Consider the following 23,633-nt stretch of genomic DNA (forward strand, 5'->3'; position numbering starts at 1 on the left):
ACATAATTTGATATTCCTTCTATTTATTAGTATGTTTAATAATTATAATTCATTAAAGAAGAAATTAATACAAATCATGAAATTATAAAAAAAAACAAAAATTAATTGGCACTCTGGGGCGAATTCATTGATTCCAGTGACGCATTTGCTTTTTCAGCTTTTATTAAACAAAGCGTAGGGTGTCTCCAGAGGCTCCAATAAATTAAAAAAGTCACCATAAAATTTCGTGATACGACTATCGTCAAACTTAAACCAGTTCGTTTCGTCTTTGAAATACGTAATAATGACCTGATTCAACGCCAGAACCATAGTGAACAATGACTGTATGAAGATTATTATAATAGTGATCTGCTAGATTGAAGTGTTCATCTATTTCGAACTTTTGTAAGAGTTTGGTGCATCCATCAGAGGTTGAGTCATGTTTGAAAATAATCAGTGTCATTATTAGATTGACTGGTTCCTCAGCTATACTTGTTTTCTTATAATAGTCAGTTAGTTTGGCGCATACAGTTGATCATCACCCGTTAAAAGTTCCATTTTCAGATGATTTGACAATAAGCTTTGCACGGACTGGTTGTCAGTCATATTAGGAAACACTAGTTGAAGTTTTAAAAAATCACATACGTTTTTGCTACCTCTTAAACATTTACTACAAAGTAAACAATTGAGGTTTTTTCCAGCAAAAATCTACAAACACAAGACGAGATAGACTGTACGGAATAATTCAATCGAGAGCGGTCAGGAGTATTGATTCAGTTATTTGTTTGTTCACGAAGAGTATTCAACAAGAACCCCAAGAATTCGGAGCAATCCTCTTGTTTTCCTAACGAGTATCTAGTGGATTTCAAAGACTCCAGAAAATCGGTTGGTGGAAAAGATGATACATTCTTTCGAAACTACAACTGCATGAACAATTGTTTGAGTTTGGTGAATAAGTAGGAAATATTCTCGTTCTCGTTCATCGTTAAAACCTCGTTCTTGAAATTCTTCTTCATGAACAACACTTGTAAAATGATTTTTAGAACAACTGTCTACTGATATATAAGGAAGAATATGTTTCACATAATCTGTATCAGAACCATTTCTCAAGCTGAAATCGATCCTTCCAAGTGATGAAGGGTTTCGTAGAGGGATCGATTCGGCTCTTGCGTCATGAAGCTCTTCCATTGAAAGGTACCCAGAACCACGAGGACTGCAGCTCATATTTGGGTGGATCAAGTTCAAGGTGGATCAATCACTTGCGAATTAAATTTGATAGGAGACTGATGAATATACACATATCTCGGCTTGTTTCGAAGAAATTTTAGTTCCATACTGAAATGAGGGCAATGCGTGATCTCATCAAAATTATGTGAAGGAGGAATAGTTCCAAGGACCGAAGCAGCATTACCACGTTGAATAGTATGTTACGTGATTGCGATATGGATTTTTTCATCATGCCTTCATGTGATAGAAACAAACAATTTTGGCCTTTATTGAAATACATTTGACAGTAACCGATTCTCGATGACGTTGTTCAGAACAGAAATGGTGAAAAATACAGGCCGAATTTCTGTTGATGAAATTGATTTTCAACCAAAACATATCCTTTTCCAAAACTTGAAAAATTTCACAGATGTTCACATCTACTTGCAAACCATTTTTGTATGTATTTTGAGTTCTAGATACAAAATTATGATCTTACTAGGAAGATGTGTTTCCGAAAATAAACGTCGAGAAATAAATGTGGTCTGATATATGCCAGAAAACGCATATTGAAAGATAAGACCTCTTTAATTCTTAGCTCAAACAAATTTTTCGGCCTCTGAGGGTTGTCGCTATTGTAGCTACTAAAACTGATGAGAAAAACTACATACTTATGCCTATTGAAAGAGAAGTTGTGAACGAAAGATAGCAATGAAAATTGGTTATTAACATGAAACAGCACAAAAAAATGCTTATGCTTTATTTTCATATTATTTGAAGTGGAACCGGTTTAGCGGGAGTTGCCGTTTGGGTGAAGTTGACAGTTCAGTGGGAGTTGACAGTTTTCAGCTCGATACAGGTTTCCATATGTTGCGTATCTCTACGCTAGCTTGGCTGAATGCGTTCTTGGACAATATATGCAGCTTCTTTGAACTTTTCTGTGGATGATCTCAGCTTGGAATCACTTGATAATATATCTTAATGAGTCAAAACATGCTTGGCTAGTCCCGATTTGCTGGTTTCTCCTCACTGGGTGTTTCTCTTGTGCTCGGCAATGCGGACTTTCAAAGACCTCTTAGTTTCATCGATATAGGATATTCTGCACTCCAAAATGATGGTAGAACAGTGCCTACCTTGCCCTACGTCGGAGGATTGTCGGAAAGGATAAGAAAAATTGGGTCCAAGTACAACATCAGAACCTGCTTCAGATCCGGAAACACCATCCGTAGCAGCGTCACGAAAACCAGGCCTCTAAACACTGTGATTGGTAACTCTGTGAGTGCGGCAAATCCTATATCGGTGAAACTAAGTGGCCATTGAAAGTCCGCATTGCCAAGCACAAGAGAAACACACAGCGAGGAGAAAACAGCCAATCGGGAATAACAGAGCATGTTTGGACTCAAGCTGGTATCAGCCACAGGGAGGAGCACTGGTTTAAGAGGAAGTTCAGAGAAGCTACATAAATGTTATGCAACGACGCACATTCAGCCAAGCTAGCGTAGAGATAATGCAACATATAGAAACTTGTAATCAAGCGGAAAACGGTCAACTCCCACCAAACGGTTAACTCCCGCTAAACCGGTGAAGCAGAGAGAGGTAAGAGGGGATAGGTGAAAGCGGTCGAATGTCTTATAAATAGTAATCTTTCGGAGGAGATCACCCGAAGACGATTGTGGATATTAACATTCGAATTTTTAAAATTTTTTGCTTATTTTAATTTTATTTCATTCATCTTTACTCTGTGGTCATTTTCCTCTTGTATCTTAATTATTTTATTTTATTCATTTCATTGTATTTTCATTTCACGTCTTATTGCTTATACATAACTGATTCATTCTAACTTTTATTTTTTCTTCAATAGATTTCGAATCATATTGGACAGTGGAAGTACGAACTAGTAAAATTCACCATGAAACATTTGTCAACCACTTCCAAATATACATAATTTTGTTCCCGCTTCAACAAATTTCCTTTTTTTAATAATATAGAAAAACATATAGGTCGAATGATCAGGTTTTTTTCTTTACTGTTTCAACTGATGTATATGGAGCGTTTCATTAAAAAAATTATTCGTTTTATTTCATTCATTGTGTTTTTTTGATATCGTCATTCGAACGACGAAAATAAAAAGCAAAGCAAAGAGAAAGACCTGTTATGTGGTTATTTTTCTAATATAACAGACCTGTAAATAGGTTCTTCGTGATAAACATCCGAATATAATCGATTGTTTTCTTTATCATGAGCGATAACCTTGACTGGCACATCTTCAAAAACTTACCATCGTGACTTCCTGTAATATAACTCATCAATGCATGATCGACATGTATAATGGATATCCAATCAAGTGGTTTTTAAATTATTTTCGATGGACCGTCCATGTTGATACTCGCTGGTAAATATTTATCATTTACATAAAAAATTACCGAGTTATACTTAGGTTCGGCTGTCGAGTGGATAATTATAAACAACCATTCGAATACCATTCTGTACGTTTGCACCTTGGCCTCAAAATTACCCATCACCAATACACTGAACCGTAATTTACTTGGATATTGAATTGCAAATGATCATGGTCAGAAAAGTACGTTGTTTTCATTTCATCTGTAAATATTAATTATAACATTTTATTGGATACATGTTTCTGTCTAAATCCAAAGTTGCTTGACCTGGTAGACGATGATAATTCGTCTCTCTTCAACTCTCCACTTGATTTGGCCTAAGGTCATAAGTTTTGAAAATACGATGTACTTGAAGACAAAAAACACTTGTGAGATTTTCACTAAACAGTTTTACAAAAACGTAACATGTGTTTCGCCATGTTACGCAGGTACAACCTGCTTTTACCGAAAAGCCGATGATTTATGAAGTAAACTGTAAAACTTTGGTATATTGGTCAGGCGAAATGAGGCAACTCGTTCAAACTCGTTCAACATGCCTTGGAAAATGGCATTAGAATAAAGAAACATTGTATAAAACTGTTCTGGTGTATAGGAGCAGTACCGGCTACCGAATAAATTAAAATCGATTTGAGGGAAGCAACCGGGCCACAAGGTTTCTGTGTATAAATAGTACCTTTCATTAGTATCCATATCTATTGTTTTCTGGATCTCACCGGATTTTTGCATTCGTAAAATTCCGTACCTAATCTTGTCTAATCTGTTGCATGTTGTATTTTAAAAACTGTGTATTTTATGCTGTTTCATGTTGGCGATAAGAAAACTGGAGATTTTGCACTAGTTTGAATAATTTTTGCCATATCGCATAATGTTTACTAATGAATCATTCATTACACCGACTACTATCCCTAGTCATAAAAACTGGTGCCGTATAATAACACAACCTACCAGAACGTTTTATGTTTTGAATTGATGTACGAACGCCCAATTTGGGCCTCAGCTAGACGGTATTGCATATGCGACCATAGGCGTACGTGGTATCATTTTGGGACAAAATTAATCTAGTGTGCATTCAAAAAGTTGAAAAGACTTGAACATGTTGCATTTAGAAGATCTTCAATGGGACATCGCTTAAGTAGTATAGTTTATGTAATATACAGTGTGTAACAACGAAAACTTAACAGAGCCGTTTTTGAATATAAAAAGTAAGATTTTTAAAAAAAGCTCGAACACGTCGATTTCTAATTAGAGGGGGACACCTTTCAGACTAATCAGATTTTTTGTAGTACGCACCCCCCTCGGAGGGGTGCGTCCGACGACCCTTATTTAGATAGGGAAAGTAGGTCGAGTGGCACCTTGTTTTGAAGGTCTTTCGAATACCTTTACAACTCTGTTAAAAGAAAATTTTTGTAACGATTAGTTTTCGGGATAATTTGAAGTTAAAATTGCCATGCTAATAATACATTAGACAGACCACTCGGTAACTTGTATGCCTAAATAAAAAAAAATTCGAGTTTTTTGTTAAATAAAATCTCTTTTTTAAAATCAATACCCACTCCTCTTCTTCTAGTTTTCATTAGTACATCGTTCGATTGTTTTGTTTAAACGGGTCGTGTATTGTTATTTGTTTAAAAATGGCTTACACTACTGCTGAAAGCGTTTCAGTTATTGCTTTATTTTTTAGCAACGACCAAAATGCTAATAGAACATCAATTTTATTTAACGAGCAAAACCCTGGTAAACACCTAAGCAGAAATCACGTTCTGGATTTGGTCACAAAATTCAGGGAGACAGGTTCGGTTTTAAATAAGAAAAGAAATGTTCAGAGAAGGGTAGTGAATGACGATAATGCGATTAGAGTGATTGGTCAAGTCATCGCCAATCCCAGGTTAAGTACCAGATGTTTTTCAGCAATGGCCGGTGTGTATCTAGAATATTTATATTATAATGATAAAAAATCTTTTCTTAGAATTAATCTATAACTATATTCATTTCATTTCTTGATATACTATGTCAACCACTAGCAAGTGTCAACTTCAGTGGAACATCCTTGTGTTTATTTGCTACATGTATTCAATTATAACTTGTAAATTATGTCTATTTGCAAATAAACGCTATTCTATTTCTATATATATAAATATATATATATATATATATATATATATATATATATATATATATATATATATGATGTGTTGTTTTTCCGGGTGTTCATCCGTTGTGTACTATTCGATAGTCGACGTTTCGCCATCATCTCAGATGGCATTATCAAGACGAGTTACTGCTTCGCTTCGAGAGGTGTAACTGGTAGTACACAACGGATGAACACCCGGAAAAACAACACATCATATTCTACCATCCGTAAAAACCTACATTGTAATATATATATATATATATATATATATATATATATATATATATATATTTATATATATATATATATATATATATATATATATATATATATATATATATATATATATATATATATATATATATATATATATATATATATATATATATATATATAAAATCTAGAAAGATTAATGCAGATTAAGGAAGGATGACCTGTTAGACAATGTCCTAAATGTCCTTCCTTACCATGTTTTTTTCTTAAAAAAATATGTTGATGACATAATCCTTGCCCTTCCCTATACAGGAGTCACAGAAATCGTTGAAATCTTTAATAGTTATGACCCCTATATAAAATTTACCATCGAAAAGGAAGACGATGAACAAAGTGTTCCATTTCTAGACACTAAACTCATTCGCACTTCCACTAATACCGTACTTATTGACTGGTACAGAAAACCAATAAGTTCAGGTAGATACATGAACTATTGGTCACTACATAAACAATCAATAAAAGTCAATTTGGTCAAACAGATGAAACAACGTGTTATCAGAATTTCGAACTCGTCCTTTCATTTAAAAAATTTTAAAATCCTTTTAAACCTCTTTGTACAAAATTCATATCCTAAAACCTTATTAAACAAGATATTGTTTAACACGTCCCCAAATGAAATAGATCATAACGTTCGTCCTTCAATCTCTTCAAGTCAGGACAATGATATCAATAATAATAATAATGAAATTCAGATAAATAATTATCTTTTTACTTCCTTACCATATACCAGTGAAATTACACCCAAACTTACACGAATTTTCAAAAATATTGATAATATAAAAATTGCACACAAACCTATATTAACAATTAATTCCCTTTTTTCAAACTTGAAAGATAAAATCCCAAAAAAAATTCAATCTCAAGTGGTTTATAGTATCCCTTGTATAAGTTGCAGTGCTGAATACATTGGTCAGACTGCCAGATTATTAAAAGACAGAATATCTGCACACAAAAGTGATTGTAGACTTCATCCAGAAAGGTGTGCCCTTAGTGAACATGTTTATAATAATGGACATGTAATGGATTTTAACTCAGTAAAAATTTTGACTAAAGAAAGGAATGTTTCTAAAAGATTATTCCTTGAAATTACTTACATTTCGCAATCACGAAATTGTCTGAATAAAAAAACAGACTTACAACATTTAAGTGAAATATATTCCTATTTACTTTTTATAGACAAAAATTGGAATTCCTTCAAAGACAACTCATTTGACATTACTTAAATTCATTTATCAACCTATTAACAAAAATTATACAACAAAACTCTTTCTTCTGGAGGCAACTGTAACTCTTTGATTAATTGCACCAGCGGCAAATGCCAAGTCTACTTCTTCTTCAAAATTTTAATGAATTGACAAGTGATGTGTTTCTAACCTAAAATCACCACGTTCATTCTCAAATAAAAACTTTTTATGATTACTCCTCATTTAACGTATATATATTGTAGCTTTCACTTAATTCATATGTCTTGTCATTTTACAGTTGTTACGTGTTTTTATCATGATCACAACGTTCATCTTTTAATTTTAAGTCAACTCAATTGCGACCAATCTCACTAACATTGTAAGTATTCGTCTATTAACTTAAGTTCTGTATTAATTCAAAATCTATCATCTTAGCTCCCTGATGATGACAATAACCATTGTCGAAATATTGGAAATATAATGTTATAAGAGTACACTTGCGCTTCGCTGCTATCCCAAATAACTCCAAGGAATATATATATATATATATATATATATATATATATATATATATATATATATATATATATATATATATATATATATTTGGGAAAGAAAGTTTTTGGCTTTCTACTACTCCATCTGATACAAAAAAAGAGGGATGAGAGAATCTTCCAAAGAAAGGAAGGAAGTAATCAATTTGAAACTCTATACATGAATGTGTAGATCATGCAAAGAAGTAACTTTCAGACACAAACTGAAAGAAAGTCCTCCTGAAACAGCTACTTTCATATAAACATTGAATTACACGAAAGAAAAAATCCTTTCGAAACAAATACTTTTATATGAACACTGAATTATACAGAAGATACTTTTCTCTACTCTGTTTGTATTTCAAACATTTTTTGTGGAATAAGAATCAGATATCATTCACATGAGTTCTACTTTGAATGAATGGCAATAAATTGTACTCACATGGAACACTGTCACCCTCACTGGTTAACACCGATGTTTCGCCTTAAGACACTTGCCCTAAGGCTCTTCAGTACCAAATTGGATAACATTATAGAAAATACACACACTTCATTCATGAATTACGATTTTGAATGTCACGGAATAAGCTTGATCTGCTTATGTCATCGATGACATCGTAATGACATTCATTCACCTATTTGATTTAATCCCAGCCAAGAGGAATCTTATTTGAATTGAAGGGGTTATATTTTTAGGAGTGATTAATTTTTTGGGAAAGAAAGTTTTTGGCTTTCTACTACTCCATCTGATACAAAAAAAGAGGGATGAGAGAATCTTCCAAAGAAAGGAAGGAAGTAATCAATTTGAAACTCTATACATGAAAGTTACTTCTTTGCATGATCTACACATTCATGTATAGAGTTTCAAATTGATTACTTCCTTCCTTTCTTTGGAAGATTCTCTCATCCCTCTTTTTTTGTATCAGATGGAGTAGTAGAAAGCCAAAAACTTTCTTTCCCAAAAAATTAATCACTCCTAAAAATATAACCTCTTCAATTCAAATAAGATTCCTCTTGGCTGGGATTAAATCAAATAGGTGAATGAATGTCATTACGATGTCATCGATGACATAAGCAGATCAAGCTTATTCCGTGACATTCAAAATCGTAATTCATGAATGAAGTGTGTGTATTTTCTATAATGTTATCCAATTTGGTACTGAAGAGCCTTAGGGCAAGTGTCTTAAGGCGAAACATCGGTGTTTACCAGTGAGGGTGACAGTGTTCCATGTGAGTACAATTTATTGCCATTCATTCAAAGTAGAACTCATGTGAATGATATCTGATTCTTATTCCACAAAAAATGTTTGAAATACAAACAGAGTAGAGAAAAGTATCTTCTGTATAATTCAGTGTTCATATAGAAGTATTTGTTTCGAAAGAATTATTTTCTTTCGTGTAATTCAATGTTTATATGAAAGTAGCTGTTTCAGGAGGACTTTCTTTTAGTTTGTGTCTGAAAGTTACTTCTTTGCATGATCTACACATTCATGTATAGAGTTTCAAATTGATTACTTCCTTCCTTTCTTTGGAAGATTCTCTCATCCCTCTTTTTTGTATCAGATGGAGTAGTAGAAAGCCAAAAACTTTCTTTCCCAAAAAATTAATCACTCCTAAAAATATAACCCCTTCAATTCATATATATATATATATATATATATATATATATATATATATATATATATATATATATATATATATATATATATATATATATATATATATATGTATATAGAGTCTTGCAGAAAAGTGAAGCTCTACGTCCATGTGTTTTGCTTGAATATTAAATTTCAATTTATAATCTGGCCATTTACTTTCCAGGCACTTATTCTACAACAAACTATTGTCTAAACTAATTTGGATTCAAAACAGAAATTGAACACAACGGAATATTATTATTGTGGATGGATGTAAATCGTTTTAATAAACAGATCATACCTACCTGCTTGTTGGAAAGTCAAATATTCAGGAAAAAAATAAATTTTGAAGTAGTATTCAAACAACCAGTTCAAATCTTTGAATAATTTTTTTTCACTTCCACGTCAATCACTTTCAATTAGTTTTTATTTTCATATATGATGTGTGAGACACACACAGCAACTACCATTTTGCCTCATCAACTAAACTAGTATGAAGAAATTTGAAACATATTAAAATATCTATGTAGTAAAAAACCAAAAGATCGAACGTATTTTCTCACATTGACATTGGTGACATACTTGTATTAACACTGTTACTGTGGCACCGGGTAGAAATCTGTTTTACTACATCAAAGTCCCCTTTCAACTCTTGAAGCTATCTAGTGTTGAAAACAAATTGCTTTCAAAACTGATGTAAAACAAAATTTAAACAATGTTCATGTAGGAAAATGATTCCGATTTTCAATGTGACCCTGCAACATTTCCTGTTAAGTTTGAAGGATTATACAGAGTGTAAAAATGTTACCTTCATAGGAACAACATATAAAAGATTACCCATTGATTTCTCAACAGGTTTGTTCTGGTTCTAACATTCGAAACTGTTTGGAAACTGCGCAAGACATGATGCGTATAAGCAAAAAATCCCAAACAGCCCAGTATAGTCTCGGACACTTGGTGAAACCAGAAAGCATTTTGAGGAGACCACTGTGCTATCTGTCATATGAAGAGTTTTGATTTGGCAAGTAGGCAGGCAACTTGAAATATATTCATAGTCTGGATTGGCTGCCATTAAAAAATTTCTTGTATATTAAAATGTATTTTTTCATTTTTCATCATTTTTCCAACTGTCAGATAAAAACCTAGTAAAAATGTGCATGATTATTATATCATTAATAATCAAATATTTTCCAGAAGGTTACCAATTCTCGGAATTTTTGATCCCCAACAAAGAAGACGAAGATATAGATAACTTTTTCAGTAGAGTGATAATTCTCGTACTTTTAGAATTATATAAAGTATACAAACCAAAAATAGGGAGAGGAGAAATAAAAACTGTCAAGAAAATGTGGGAAAAAATATCAATTGATTCATCCAATATATTTAGAATCACCATTGGCCCATCAAAATGTGAGAATAAATTTGAAGTGTTGGAGAGATCCTATGAAAAAGAAGTAGACAATAATAACAGAACAGGAAGAGGTAGAAAGGATTTTCCATATGAAAATGAATTCAATGTAATTTTTGGCAAAAAGTTGAATATAACACCAAAAATATTATTAACTTCATCTGAGGTAATAGCTCCTTCTAGGAGAGTAACTGAAATCTCAGGTTCAACATAAGAAAGTCAAAATTTACCTTTGAAAAATACACCTTCAACATCTTTGAATAATGAAGAAAATGATCATACGCCATACCCCATCCTACACAAAGAGAAATGATATATTAATAGATATTGAAAATTATTTAAAAACGTACTATGCTGAAAAGCTAAGTTTACAAAAGCAGAAACTTGAAATGGTGAAGAAAAAGCTGGAAAACAGGAAAAAAGAATCAAAATATTGAAACAGTGTTTTGGTATTGACAATACTGTCAGCTCTCCATAGTTATTAGATACTGGTATTCTGGTGAAACATTGTTTTTTTTTGAGTTTTAATGATGTAAGGAAATTTATGATTCCATTATTTATTGTTTATGTGATATAGGAATGAGTTTTATAAATAAGTTCAATAGTTGCTGACTCAATTTTTAATTTTTTATATATATATGTGCTGCATTTTTGTTATACTTGATATATTTTTTTTTAGTTCTAGATATGTTTGATTTGTTAAAATAAACTTGTTTCAATATATATTTTTCTTCAGAAATTCCTAATGATTTTTGTATATATTTTTAGGAGATGAAAAAATCTATTCTTAATTTAGAAACAGGCATATTTCAATTATTGAGATTGTGGTTATACTTCAATACAGCCTCTTTCTTGAGCAAATATCTTATGATAAAAATATTTTTTTATGTACTGAAATAATAGGATCTTCAGTTAGCTCATCACATGATTTCCCTTGGTATACATCAGACATTTCCAGTGAAAAAGATGTATTTATGCTTCACATTGATTCAAATTTGTATCAAAATACCATAATAATGTGCTATATATATGATTTAATGAAATTTCATAATTTATCAACAATTTTGAAGCAATAATTGATATTTAATTTACTGAATACAGCTTTACATCATTAAAAATAATCTACATTACATTTAATTTACATGAAAAATTTAAAAATAATCTAAACATTTAATATACTAGCTATGTAGTTTCAGAATGCATAGCCTGGTTTGTTCTGACCTTCATTAGTTTCTTCATCTTCATCTGCTACTAAATTATCTCTTACAATAGCTTCACTTGTCTAATACAAACTGATATCCTCATCAATAGTTAGATTATATAAAACACAGCAAGCTCTAATTAGGTGGCAAATGTTTTAAATTTTTGTTAATTTGACATGATACAACATCCTGAATCTTTGTTTGAGTATACTAAATGTATGTTCAATTACCTCTTAATTTTCTGTTATACTCTTCCTCAGTTACACATAATTTTTTTCTGAATTTATATGGTGTTAATAAATGTCTTGCATGGATAGGCACTGTCTCCTAAAATGTAATTATCACCACATTTTTCTTCAAGAGATGATGTTTGAATCCTGTACTAATCCAGGAAATCCAATGAGTATGTATCTGATTCTTTTTTCATGGTCACATACAGCTTGCACATGCAAAGAAATGTTCATTGAAGAAGTTCTTACACATGAAACCAAGTACATACACATAAACAAATATTCAAAAAAATTTAACTTCAAAAGATAATGAAATGATCTCTAGCCACACACAAATGTTACTCAGGTAATATATTTTTGCAGCCCATATAGTTGTGTTTATTCAGAAAGTTATATTTCAAAAACAAAAATTTCATATATAAAAAATATAGGTACATGTTTAAACATAATTTGTGAAAATTTGAAAATAAAAAGGAAATATCTAGAAATCTACGGAAATACATGCCGATATGTATAACTAATGGGAATACTTTGAATTTTTAGGTTGACACGATATGAAAATATCTTTCTAAAAGTTCTAAAAATTTTTAACATCCTTGCTCACTTACATGAATAGAATAATAAGATACAGGATCTTCAGAGCTGCCATCTATGACTCTCAAAGCACGTGGAAACCCCATGGTTTTAAAATGTTCAGTAATTTCAAATTTTTTTTCATCAGTAGGCCACCTGATAAATTTTTCTGACAAACCAGAAATGAAGTATGATACTCCTTCTATAATATGCAGTTTACTTATTGTAACATTGAACCTGTCTGCAACATCTCGGAATCCAACAGCTTAATGTCCAGTGAACCACAAAAATATCTGGATGAACTTTTCAGGTGAGATAATTTCAAATCCAGTGCTACATTTAGGAAAACTTTCCGATTCTTTCAGTAGTAAGGCCGGTTGAGAAACTCACTTTTCTGTGCACTCTACAAAATGAATATTTTCATTATTGGCCATTCTCATTGAATATAATAATAATCATAATGAAATACAGTGTATCTATCACTCACACAAATGAAACAAACTTCAACAAAGGTATGAGCATAACATTCTTTCAACAATATCAATACACCTAAAATGCTGTTTGAATTCGTCTTTATTAAACAAGGCCACTGTAGTTTCACTAAATTGTTCGTTTTTTGGGCAGTGTCTCAAAAGTTCCGCAGCACTTAGAATTTGAAGAATTGGTTCATCATCGTCTGAAGGTGAGAATGATGATGATGAAGACGAGAAAATACTGTTGATCATGTCCATTTTGTTATGTAGCGTATCCTTGTAGTCAGTTCAAATGTTATCTAACTAACCTCAAATAGCCCAAACAAATTTTCACATGAATGCCTATAAGCAGCGGGAACAGTTCTCAACAGTTCAGCCACGAGAGCAAGAACGATTCGGGACGGTTCAAGTCAGTTTAGGATCTTTTCGCAGTCGAAACCAGAACAGAGGATTCGTCGATCCAAACTTATCCTCAATAAACCAGAACGTTCTATATCAACTGCGCATGATCTGACGTCCTTGAACCTGAATTTCGTAGAACCAGAACCAAACAAACATTTTCAATTAAAATAATATTTTTGAAGGCTGTAAACTTGCCCCGACTATTTGCTACATCGTGAACATTTTCAATAACTATGCATTTTCTCCATTTATGTAAAATAATTATAGTACTTAGTTGGATAATAAAAGCAGCGTTCTATGAACGGATATAATGATCCTAAAAAGTCTGCTGACCCATCATTATACACTTAAATTCCAATTTATTATGAACATGGTTTGATTTCTATTGAGCTTCGCTTGATACAATAGAAATTGTGGCTACGTATGTTTCAGGATGTGGTAATTGGTTTTGAGTTCTTGGTATCCCTGCGAAGTTATATTAAGTGACGTAGTGACTACAAGTATATACAGTGGGTTCATGTTTAAACTAATTTTATAGCTTCCATCATCTGGCGAAATACGGATGACGAAAACTCACACACAACATCCCCAAAAGCTTACTGTGCGGGCTGATATAGTGGGTTCCCGAATTATTCCTCTTCTTGATAGGAGTTTTGGCAGATTACTAAATAAAAACTATTGAGCCGTCTCATAAATGCTGCAGGGAATTTGACAGTAAGATAGTGCGTCTCCACATTAGGAAGGAAAACACATAATGAAAAGGAAAATCTGTGTTTGTATCCAAGATTTTACGATATAAGTCTATTAGAAAGAGATGAAACAATGATTGCATCACAACAAATAAACTCGTTTACTTGCTTTCACTTATTCCCTCGCCCCCAGCCGCCCCATATTTATATATGACAACCCTCTACTTGTGATACCATATGTAAAAGCTATTAAGAAATGTTCTTTAAGGATCCCCTACAAAGCTAGATTCGATATAGTGAGTTTTTGTTAATAAAAAAAAACACTATTTGTTTAGATTAAAATTTTATTTTGTATCATTATTTCGAAAAATGTTTGAAAACATGCTTATTACCATCTTGGCATCAATATTAAGACTCTTAAACATTTTATGCCTGTAATATTTTTGTTTATTTGACCTGAAAAAAATTGACTTAGTTGATAAGTAAAAGCAACAAAAAAGGCGGTGTTTGAAATATTCATTTTTGAGAAGTATTTTTGTATTGTATTTTTTATTTCAAGATGAGAAACGATACTTTTATTATTGATATATTTGATTATTATTTCAATACGTTGTACACGGGAAATTTTTATCTGCAAAAATGGTGTACAACACAGCTGAACGTGTGAAAATGATTTTCATCTATGGTATAGAACAACTAAATTATTTAGCCACAGGCACCCGGAGAGAAATGTAAGTCATGTATACATTCGCCAAATAGTATCAAAATTTCAAGAAACTGGTATTGTAACGAATAAAAACGGGATCAACCAAGATTACTGGACGAATCACCGTAAATTGAATTACTCGGATAGTTTGCAATGAATCATACTTTATCGACTCGTCAGGGAGCTACAGCAACCGGATTATCCCGCGAATCTGTAAGGAAAATACTCAAATAACATAAATTTCATCTATATAAAATGTAAATCCTTCAAGAACTTGGAGACGATGACCCAGACAGAAGAATTGCTTTTGTCTTCCACCACATAAAGAAAATCGTAAAAAGTCTCTCACTTCACTCATCAAGAAGAACATTTCCAATGCCTGTCCAGAAATTTCCATCAACAAATTCGAGAATCGATGTAAAAAAAAAACAAAATTCTCAAAATCTGTAATAAATAAAGTTTCGTATGGCGATCTCACCTCGGCAATCCGTATTTTGACTTCAACGGACAGTTTTGCAGATTTTGATGATATAACGTTAACTAAACTTCAAGCTAAACATCCCGCTGACTATACCTGACACAAACTGTACTCCACTCCAAGTTGATAAAAAACAAGTCTTGAAAGCACTGGTTCAGCAGGAGGAATAGACTCCCTCAGACCTTCCCATTTACAAGACTTGACATCAAAAAGTTCTGGTTGTAAAGGTGAAAAGCTTCTGTCTTCTTTGACTTCTTTATGTAACTTTTTGCTGAGCGGTCGACTGAATCCCGATATTTATCCTATTTTGTATGGTGCCTCTTTGATAGCATTAAAAAAAAGGTGGTGGCATTCGCCCCATTGCTAATGGTACCATTTTTCTTCGCCTTGTAGCGAAATTATTTTGGATTGATGTTTCTGGTGTTTTAGGAAATTTATTTCGTCCTGTTCAATTTGGTTTTGGAACTCCAGGGGGATGCGAAGCAGTTGCACATACTGCACGTCTCTTTTTAAATGAGCATCCCAATCCATCTTCTCAAATTTTTGTTAAACTAGATTATAAAAACGCCTTCAACATGATTCACAGAAATATCATTTCACAAAAAACCCACGAAATTATTCCTCACCTTTTTGCCTTTTATCAACCAATGTTATCGAAATTCAACATTTTTGGACTTTGGAAAAAATACTATCCTATCTCAGAGAGGGGTTCAACAAGGCGATCCTCTAGGTCCTGCTCTTTTCTGCCTCACTTTGAATGAACTGACAAAGTCTATCAACACCAATTTTAATTGCTGGTACCTAGACGATGGTTCAATTGGTGGTAATATAGATTCTGTTCTCCAAGAATTTCAAAAAATAATTTATCTCACTAATGATATTGGACTTGAATTAAATCTCGAAAAATGTGAAATTTTTGCCCCTTTTCAGCTGCTTACTAATCTTTTCACAATAATTTCTCCACAAATTAAAATTGTCCCAAAAACACACTGGTCTTTACTGGGAGCTCCTCTCTCTGTAGAACTGTAGAGTCTTTATCACGTTGTCTCACACAGAAAACGGAGTTTCTAATTCTACTGTCATCTCGTCTCAATAGTCTTCCTTCCAATATAGCATATTTTCTATTGAAATACTGTTTGGCAATCCCCAAATTATTGTATACCTTGAGATGCAGTCCAACTTGGATATGTCAAAAGGAGTTACAAGAATTCGATTCCACCTTACGCCAATCTTTACAAAAAATTACCAATAATAAATTCGAAGATATCACTTGGAGTCAAGCTACTCTCCCAACAAAAAATACCCTTCCCGAAAATAAAAAGTGTCAGAAAGCCTGAGATTATCCAATGATCAATTTGGTTCATAATCAACTTCGTGAGTCAGCTGAACGTTTCGATATTCAAATGGCTAGACTCAAAGCTGTTATGTCCAAAGAATCTGGTGCCTGGCTAAATGCTCTTTCCGTGGCTTTTTTGGGTACCCTCTTAGATGATGCATCTTTTAGGATTTCGATAGGTCTTCGGTTAGGTTCTTCAATTTGTGTTAGTCATAAATGCAGATGCGGAACCACTGTAGAAGAAAATGGTTACCATGGCCTAAGTTGTAAAATCAGTTCTGGCAGGTTTTCAAGACATCATTCCATTAATGATCTTATAAAAAGAGCTCTAGCCACTGCAGAGGTTTCTTCAGTTCTTGAACCCCTTGGTGTTAGTCGAGATGATGGAAAGCGTCCAGACGGGATGAGTCTAATTCCTTGGAAATTTTGAAAGCCTCTGGTTTGGGACTTCACCTGCGTGAATACAGTTGCAGCTTCACACCTTGCCGCTACGTCTAATTTCACTGGTGCAGCTGCTATGATTGCAAAAAAATCAAAATTTCGGAAATACTCCACTTTGCTGAGTTCCTACTGTTTCTTTTCTGTTGCTATTGAAACCTTTGGTGTTTTTGGATCTCATGCTTCTGAAAGCAATTGAAAGAAATTGGTAGAAGAATGATGAATTCTACCAGTGACAACCAAGCCTATTCATTTTTAATTTAAAGAATCAGTATCGCCATCCAAAGGGGAAATGCCACATCGATATTGGGTATTCTTCCGTCTACTCAAAAATTAGATGAAATATTCCAGAACCCACAAATCAAATCAAAATTTCCTATAAACATCGCAAAATGGAGTAAGCAGATTGATCACTTCCCAATTGTCTCAGAAGATGCAGAGGAAAATAAACAAGTTCTGGAATTATCTTCCTCTCCCAAATTCGAAAAAACCACCATCAATATATCTGATTCAGTTTCAAGAAATTTAACTTCAAATTCCTCATTCCGTTGGTCCAATGATGGGAAACATCATTGCATCCGTGATTACTGGAAAGAAAACAGCGCTGGCGAACGTATCACCAACAGCTACAACACAATTGGATCAGTGATACGTTCCTCAGTCAAAACCCTTGGGCTTAATGGGTTGAAAAATATTGGCAACACCTGTTTCATGAACAGTGTAATCCAATGTTTATCCAATACGAGATGGCTACTGGAATACTTGAAAAAAGATGAGTACATGAAAGATATCAATATTAATATTTCTAGTTCGGAGTGTGCTTTAATCAAAGCTTTTGCAGAAGTTACCAAGGAATTGTGGTCAGAAAATTCATGTGATAGAGCAGTGAACACAGTCTCCTTAAAAAGTCAGATTCAGAGTTTTGCCCCTCGATTCATGGGTCATGCGCATCAAGACGCCCAGGAGTTCCTTCGTTATCTTTTAGAAGGCTTGCATGATGATATTAATAGAATTATTGAGAAACCTAAACCGATCTTAACGGAGATTAACGAAAAATTGAGCGACAACGAAAAAGCACAAAAGTCATGGCTGATTTATTTGAATACATATAACTCTAAGATTGTAGATAATTTCGTTGGTCAATTAAAATCCACGATGAAGTGCACACATTGTGGACACTCATCTGTAACCTTCGATCGTTTCTGGGATTTGTCACTCCCCATACCAGAAAGAACTGACCAATTGAGTTTATCACAGTGCTTGGATTTTTTCACAAGAGAGGAAACTTTGGATGGACATGAAAAACCGACGTGTTCAAGTTGCAAAGAAAGAAGAAAATGCACAAAGTGTCTATCGATCCATAAGTTTCCCCATATTTTAGTTATTCATTTTGAAAGATTTTCTCTAACAGAAAGATGTAGAGGCAAGTTAAATGTTGCCATCGAATTTCCTGTAGATGGATTAGATATGAACTATTATGCAGCAGATAATGTGACTACTTGTCGCTATAATCTATATGCACTTTCGAATCACAATGGGTCTACCTACAGCGGACATTATACAGCATTCTGCAGACATCCTTATAATGGCACGTGGCACGAATACAATGATTCACAAGTGTCACCAATTTCACCAAAATCGCTTGTGAGTGGCGATGCATACATCCTCCTTTATGAAAAGGATGTAACGAGTTCGCACCTTTGAACGTTTTGTAAAGTTATTTTTGAGCTGTTCATTTTAATGTTATGTATTATCTAGTTAAATGTTTTAATAAAAAAAATGTTTCGACAATTTTCAATACTTCTCGCAAATAATTACTGTTAAATCATTTCTAAAGGAAAATTGTGCTGAAACGTAGTATTTTCACATATTTTTCTTGTCATATGGTTGACTAACAATAAATACATTGGATGGAGACCTGAATTCTAAAGTACCTTTGTCAAAAAGCGAATATTTGCAAGTAGTACGTCTCAAATGATTCATTTCATTCAACCATCCGGGAGCAATGACTTATTCCGGAACGTGACCAAAATAATAAATTGCATTATAATGTGAAAACACTAGGTTTTTGCTTGTATCGGGAAGCAAAATGATTTGTCGTAGCTGAACTCGATACTGGCATCATTCAATTCAATTCAGCACCTGAAATATGGTTGTTGAAAATGTTGCACCTAAGCTGTTTCAGTAGATTACCATGATGAGAAATCAGCCAAGAGTAATTATCCACCTTGTTATCCTCTATACTTCTTCTGCATTTCCATTTGCTAATCCATAAATAAAGTGCATGCCAGCCATTTCAGCGTTACTAAAATTATTCATAATGGAATCACTAATAATTGACAACTCTGACTTTCACTGATATGACAACACTATCACTGTCAGCTGATCTCCAAAGCAGGTGTTCATTATATGAGTGGCTTCATTTTTTTTTCTCGAAAACGAAGCTAGATATGAAGAAAACACAAGCGACAAAAAAATCATACTTTTTGTAGACTAATCTTAAAAAATTAAAACCTAGAATAAGTTAGTGGCGCGTACTTTTTTCCAATATTGTTGGTTGTGGTGCCCACTGAGACTCCACTGGACCTAATAATTTCATTCTAGTTAGGACTAAATACACGCCTTATTACTTCAAATAACTGTAGCAAATTTCAACTAAATCGGTGGTAAGAATATTTATGATATTTTATAAATGCCGTTGTTTTAAGTTCAACTCCCTGTGTCTCAAAAACGAAGCAACTCCGGACATTTGTTCATAAGAACTTTTTTTTCTCAAAACTGCCTTACGAATAACCCTCTGAACTTTCGTACCGTAGAGTTAGGAAACACCCTGTATTTCAGTTTTTCTTCAAGTATAGGCTGGTATTTTAGAAACTTTGACTTCACTGAGTGTACTGATTTTCTTAGTAAATAATATTTACTTTTTCACGCAATTCTTGAACGAGATATTGATAGATACATTTATTGAAATTTTCGAATTAAACATAATGAAAACTTAAGTAAGTAAGATATAAATATATAAATATAAAATATAACAAACATGTATCACAGGTTTATCAATTCGTGGAAGTATATGTCTCGTGAAATCTGATAATTATTTTGGTATATAAATGGTTTAGCTATTAAATTTTTCCTATCCAGATGTGTGAAACACATTGAAGTATACCATTCAAAAACTATTGATTCAAAAATCAGAAGATTAGTTGGACGAGCTCTACTCGAATGTCTCATGAATGAAGACAAATGTGGAACAATTTTGATGGATATTCTGGTATCTTGACCACAAATCTTTACCATCCAATGCAAAATATTTTTTCAACTACTAAAAATAAATAAAAAAAAAAAATTTGATCGACTTTCTATCTGTCCGGTTGATTGGATGGTCGTCTGTCATATGATGAAAACCGTTTCAGAAATATTGGCAATGTTAGTTCTCCATCAGGACTCGATAAGTATTGCTATACATGAGAGTAGTGATCCATACCGTTTTAAATCATCAAAAGCTGCTGAAAATTGAAGTGAATGGCACGAAAATATTTTTTTCGATGTTTTTTGAAGATATACTCATGAAAGTTTTGCTGTTCTACATATTCATTATTGTTTTCCATACCAAATTCGTGTCTAGGGTCTGAAGTTTTTATTAATCAGAATCTTTTTGAAATGTTTCAAACCAAATGTCTTATATAGACAAGGAAATAGCCGTATATCAACATGAAGATGAACTGACTCAAGAGAATGCGTGAAATGGGTCTTGGAATGCCTGTTAATTTTTCCAGTTTATGGTATGACTGGCTTTTGTCGATAACTCCCAATGTTTACATTTTTAGGATCAAGTATTATCCATCCGTACATCCGACTGGACAGTGCTGATGCAAATTCTCATTTATATCATCACTTTTTCTAAAAAATGTATAAAGAATCCTGGTACCGATGTCTCGAAGGTAGCTGCATCTCTGTTAACGTTTTTGGAATCTTGTAGTGTTCCTTTAACTGAGACCACAACTGTGGTAACTTAGACCAAATTATTCAATATGTCTTAATTTTTTATTATACTCGCCAATTTTTTGCTGTTGAGATAAAAATGAAATATCATCTAATCATAACTGTAGAAACTATAAATGAATATGCCCCTATACATTAGTAAACCATGGATTACTCGCTACTGAACGGTTAAATATAGTGTTTGAAAACTGCCGAAGGTGATGTCCCAAAAAGCATTCTACGTCCTTACCGAAATTCAGTCCATATTAATCAACACATTACTCAATTACTTAAAAACGTTTTCAGTTTTAATTAATATAAATCATTTGTCAAGCAATTCAATGGATACCGTCGTCCTTGCTGAAGAAGAAGAATACAGTAAAATTTATTATTTGAAACCAGTAATTACAAGCTATAAAAATAAATTAAATAGAAAAATATGGTTTCTTTCAAAGAATGGCATTGAGCATTCAGAATCTTGAAAAGGTAAGGTAATTGTAACCATTACTTTATTTTCAGTATGATGTGAAGAATTGAATAATAAAATAAAGTAAACTGATTTCTTTAAATCGCTAAGAAAGAGGCAAAGTACTTTAAAAAAATACGGCAAATGAAGAAGGAGTTGTTATGTGATTTAACTAAAACTTTATGAAGAGACTTGGAATAATAGTCAATGTTTATTTGTGAGCATTCACTTTTTTTAATTTCAAAAGAACGTATTTTGTGTGGTCTGTCACTGATGTTTTTGTAACAGGTTATACTAAAATTACATAATATAGTAGGCACTAAATTCTCAGAAATATCATTGCATTAAAACGAAAACATTGTTGTCGGGTTGTGATTCTATATATTTCCTCTAATAAAATATTAAGAATGATAAAATATATAGATTCACAATTTGACAACGATGTTTTCGTTTTAGTGCAATATTTCTGAGAATTGAGTGCCTAATATTATGGAATTTTAGTGTAATTGAATTTATTTGTGTGTACAGAGATTTTCCAGCATTCGAACATTCATTTTGAAAATAGTGTTTACCAATGTTATTTCATCTAACTACAAAAACATTCAATCGGCATTTTCCTTGTAAGCATTTCATTATCATGAATGAGATCCGGTCTAGTTTGGAAAAATGTGAAGTTAATTTACAAGTCCTAATTATGTTTTCATTAGTGAGTACATAAGTAGGTATAACTGAAAGTTGCGAATTGTATGAGGCTCTGAAAACAGATCTTCAATACATTCTTGTTGAGAAAAAAATGCCAAAACAGGTAGATTTTCAATTCAAGGGGTTATCTTTCTAGTATAACCTCAACTGTCGAATAAAAAAAGTACTTAATGTGACATATCATTAAAAAGGAAATTTTAGTAGAAATTCGTAAGACTCTTCCTCTACGTAACTTGTCATTTGTCGGCTTTTAGTGGGAATAATTGTTTATTCCAAATGAAGATTATGTGAACAGGATATAACAAAAAGTTTTAAAATGTACATTTTATTAACCCAAAAAATGTGAAACAATGCATGATTTCAAAATGCAATAATTCACAGTAGATGCTCGAACTATTCTCCATTGAATAGCAAACATGAGTATAAGTAGTCTTGAAACGCTGTCTTACATTTGGAACAGTTCGAAGACGCCATCTACGGGATCGACAGAAGACTCAATCCCCGAATATCAAGGATAAACGAGGCTCCCCAAGGCGGTCAATCGCAAAGCCAAGATTCGACATTGACTACTGAACGAGACTCGTCCTCTTTTTTCACTGCAGCTTTTACTGCAAGCTAGCTGGCTGGATTTGTGATCCAATACCAGACAGCACTGTTTCGACCCACCAGGTCTCATCAGTGGTGCAAGGCTAAATCACTGAACTGTCGTAAAAAACAAAAAAACAAGCCTAAAAAGTAAATGTTAAGAAGTTACTTAATGATATTTTTTTCCAAAAAAGGACGCCAAAATAGAAAGCAATTACGTGGATGAGTTCCTTATAACATTTCCTGTTTTATGATGTGTCAAACTCAATACTATTCAAGTTCTATGGGTGACGGTTACCACGAGGCGGGAGAGGAGGTATGACAGTTGAGATTATGTCAACTTTTTTTTTTATATTTCTCTCAACAAATTTTTATTGAAGATATTCGATTTGTTTCGTTTTCGATGCTGCACACTTCATTATAATGATAATCTGCTTCAAAAATTTGCTCAACTTCTGGATCAGATACCGATTATGTGAAAAGTTTCTTTGTTTGGTGGCACACTAAAAATCTATATCAATAGGCGTCAAATCTGTAGAACTTGTTGAACAATTTATGATCTTACTGTCTAATCCGCAAGTTTGACAACATGGATTAATTGTTATTATGTACTTGGTACTAT

The 23,633-nt window shown here is 32.9% G+C and overlaps 1 protein-coding gene, 1 long non-coding RNA gene and 1 pseudogene across 3 annotated transcripts in view; 2 read left to right on the forward strand and 1 right to left on the reverse strand.

Moving 5' to 3' along the window:
- Atf3 (Activating transcription factor 3) overlaps positions 1–23,633 on the forward strand; it is a 148,922-nt gene that overhangs the window by 89,714 nt on the left and 35,575 nt on the right. The gene's annotated exons all lie outside the window — the stretch shown is intronic.
- Positions 11,788–19,669, reverse strand: LOC111503866 (uncharacterized). The gene is made up of 3 exons (XR_002721924.2): positions 19,471–19,669; positions 19,212–19,419; positions 11,788–13,158 (listed from the first exon to the last, which is right to left on the reverse strand). It is a non-coding gene; the product is annotated as an uncharacterized lncRNA (long non-coding RNA).
- Positions 16,907–19,021, forward strand: LOC141480199 (ubiquitin carboxyl-terminal hydrolase 2 pseudogene; annotated as a pseudogene).

This window comes from Leptinotarsa decemlineata, unplaced genomic scaffold (assembly GCF_025532065.1).
Source record: "Leptinotarsa decemlineata unplaced genomic scaffold, Ldec_3_MD MMD2_P_RNA_scaffold_6, whole genome shotgun sequence".
Lineage (NCBI taxonomy): Eukaryota > Metazoa > Arthropoda > Insecta > Coleoptera > Chrysomelidae > Leptinotarsa > Leptinotarsa decemlineata.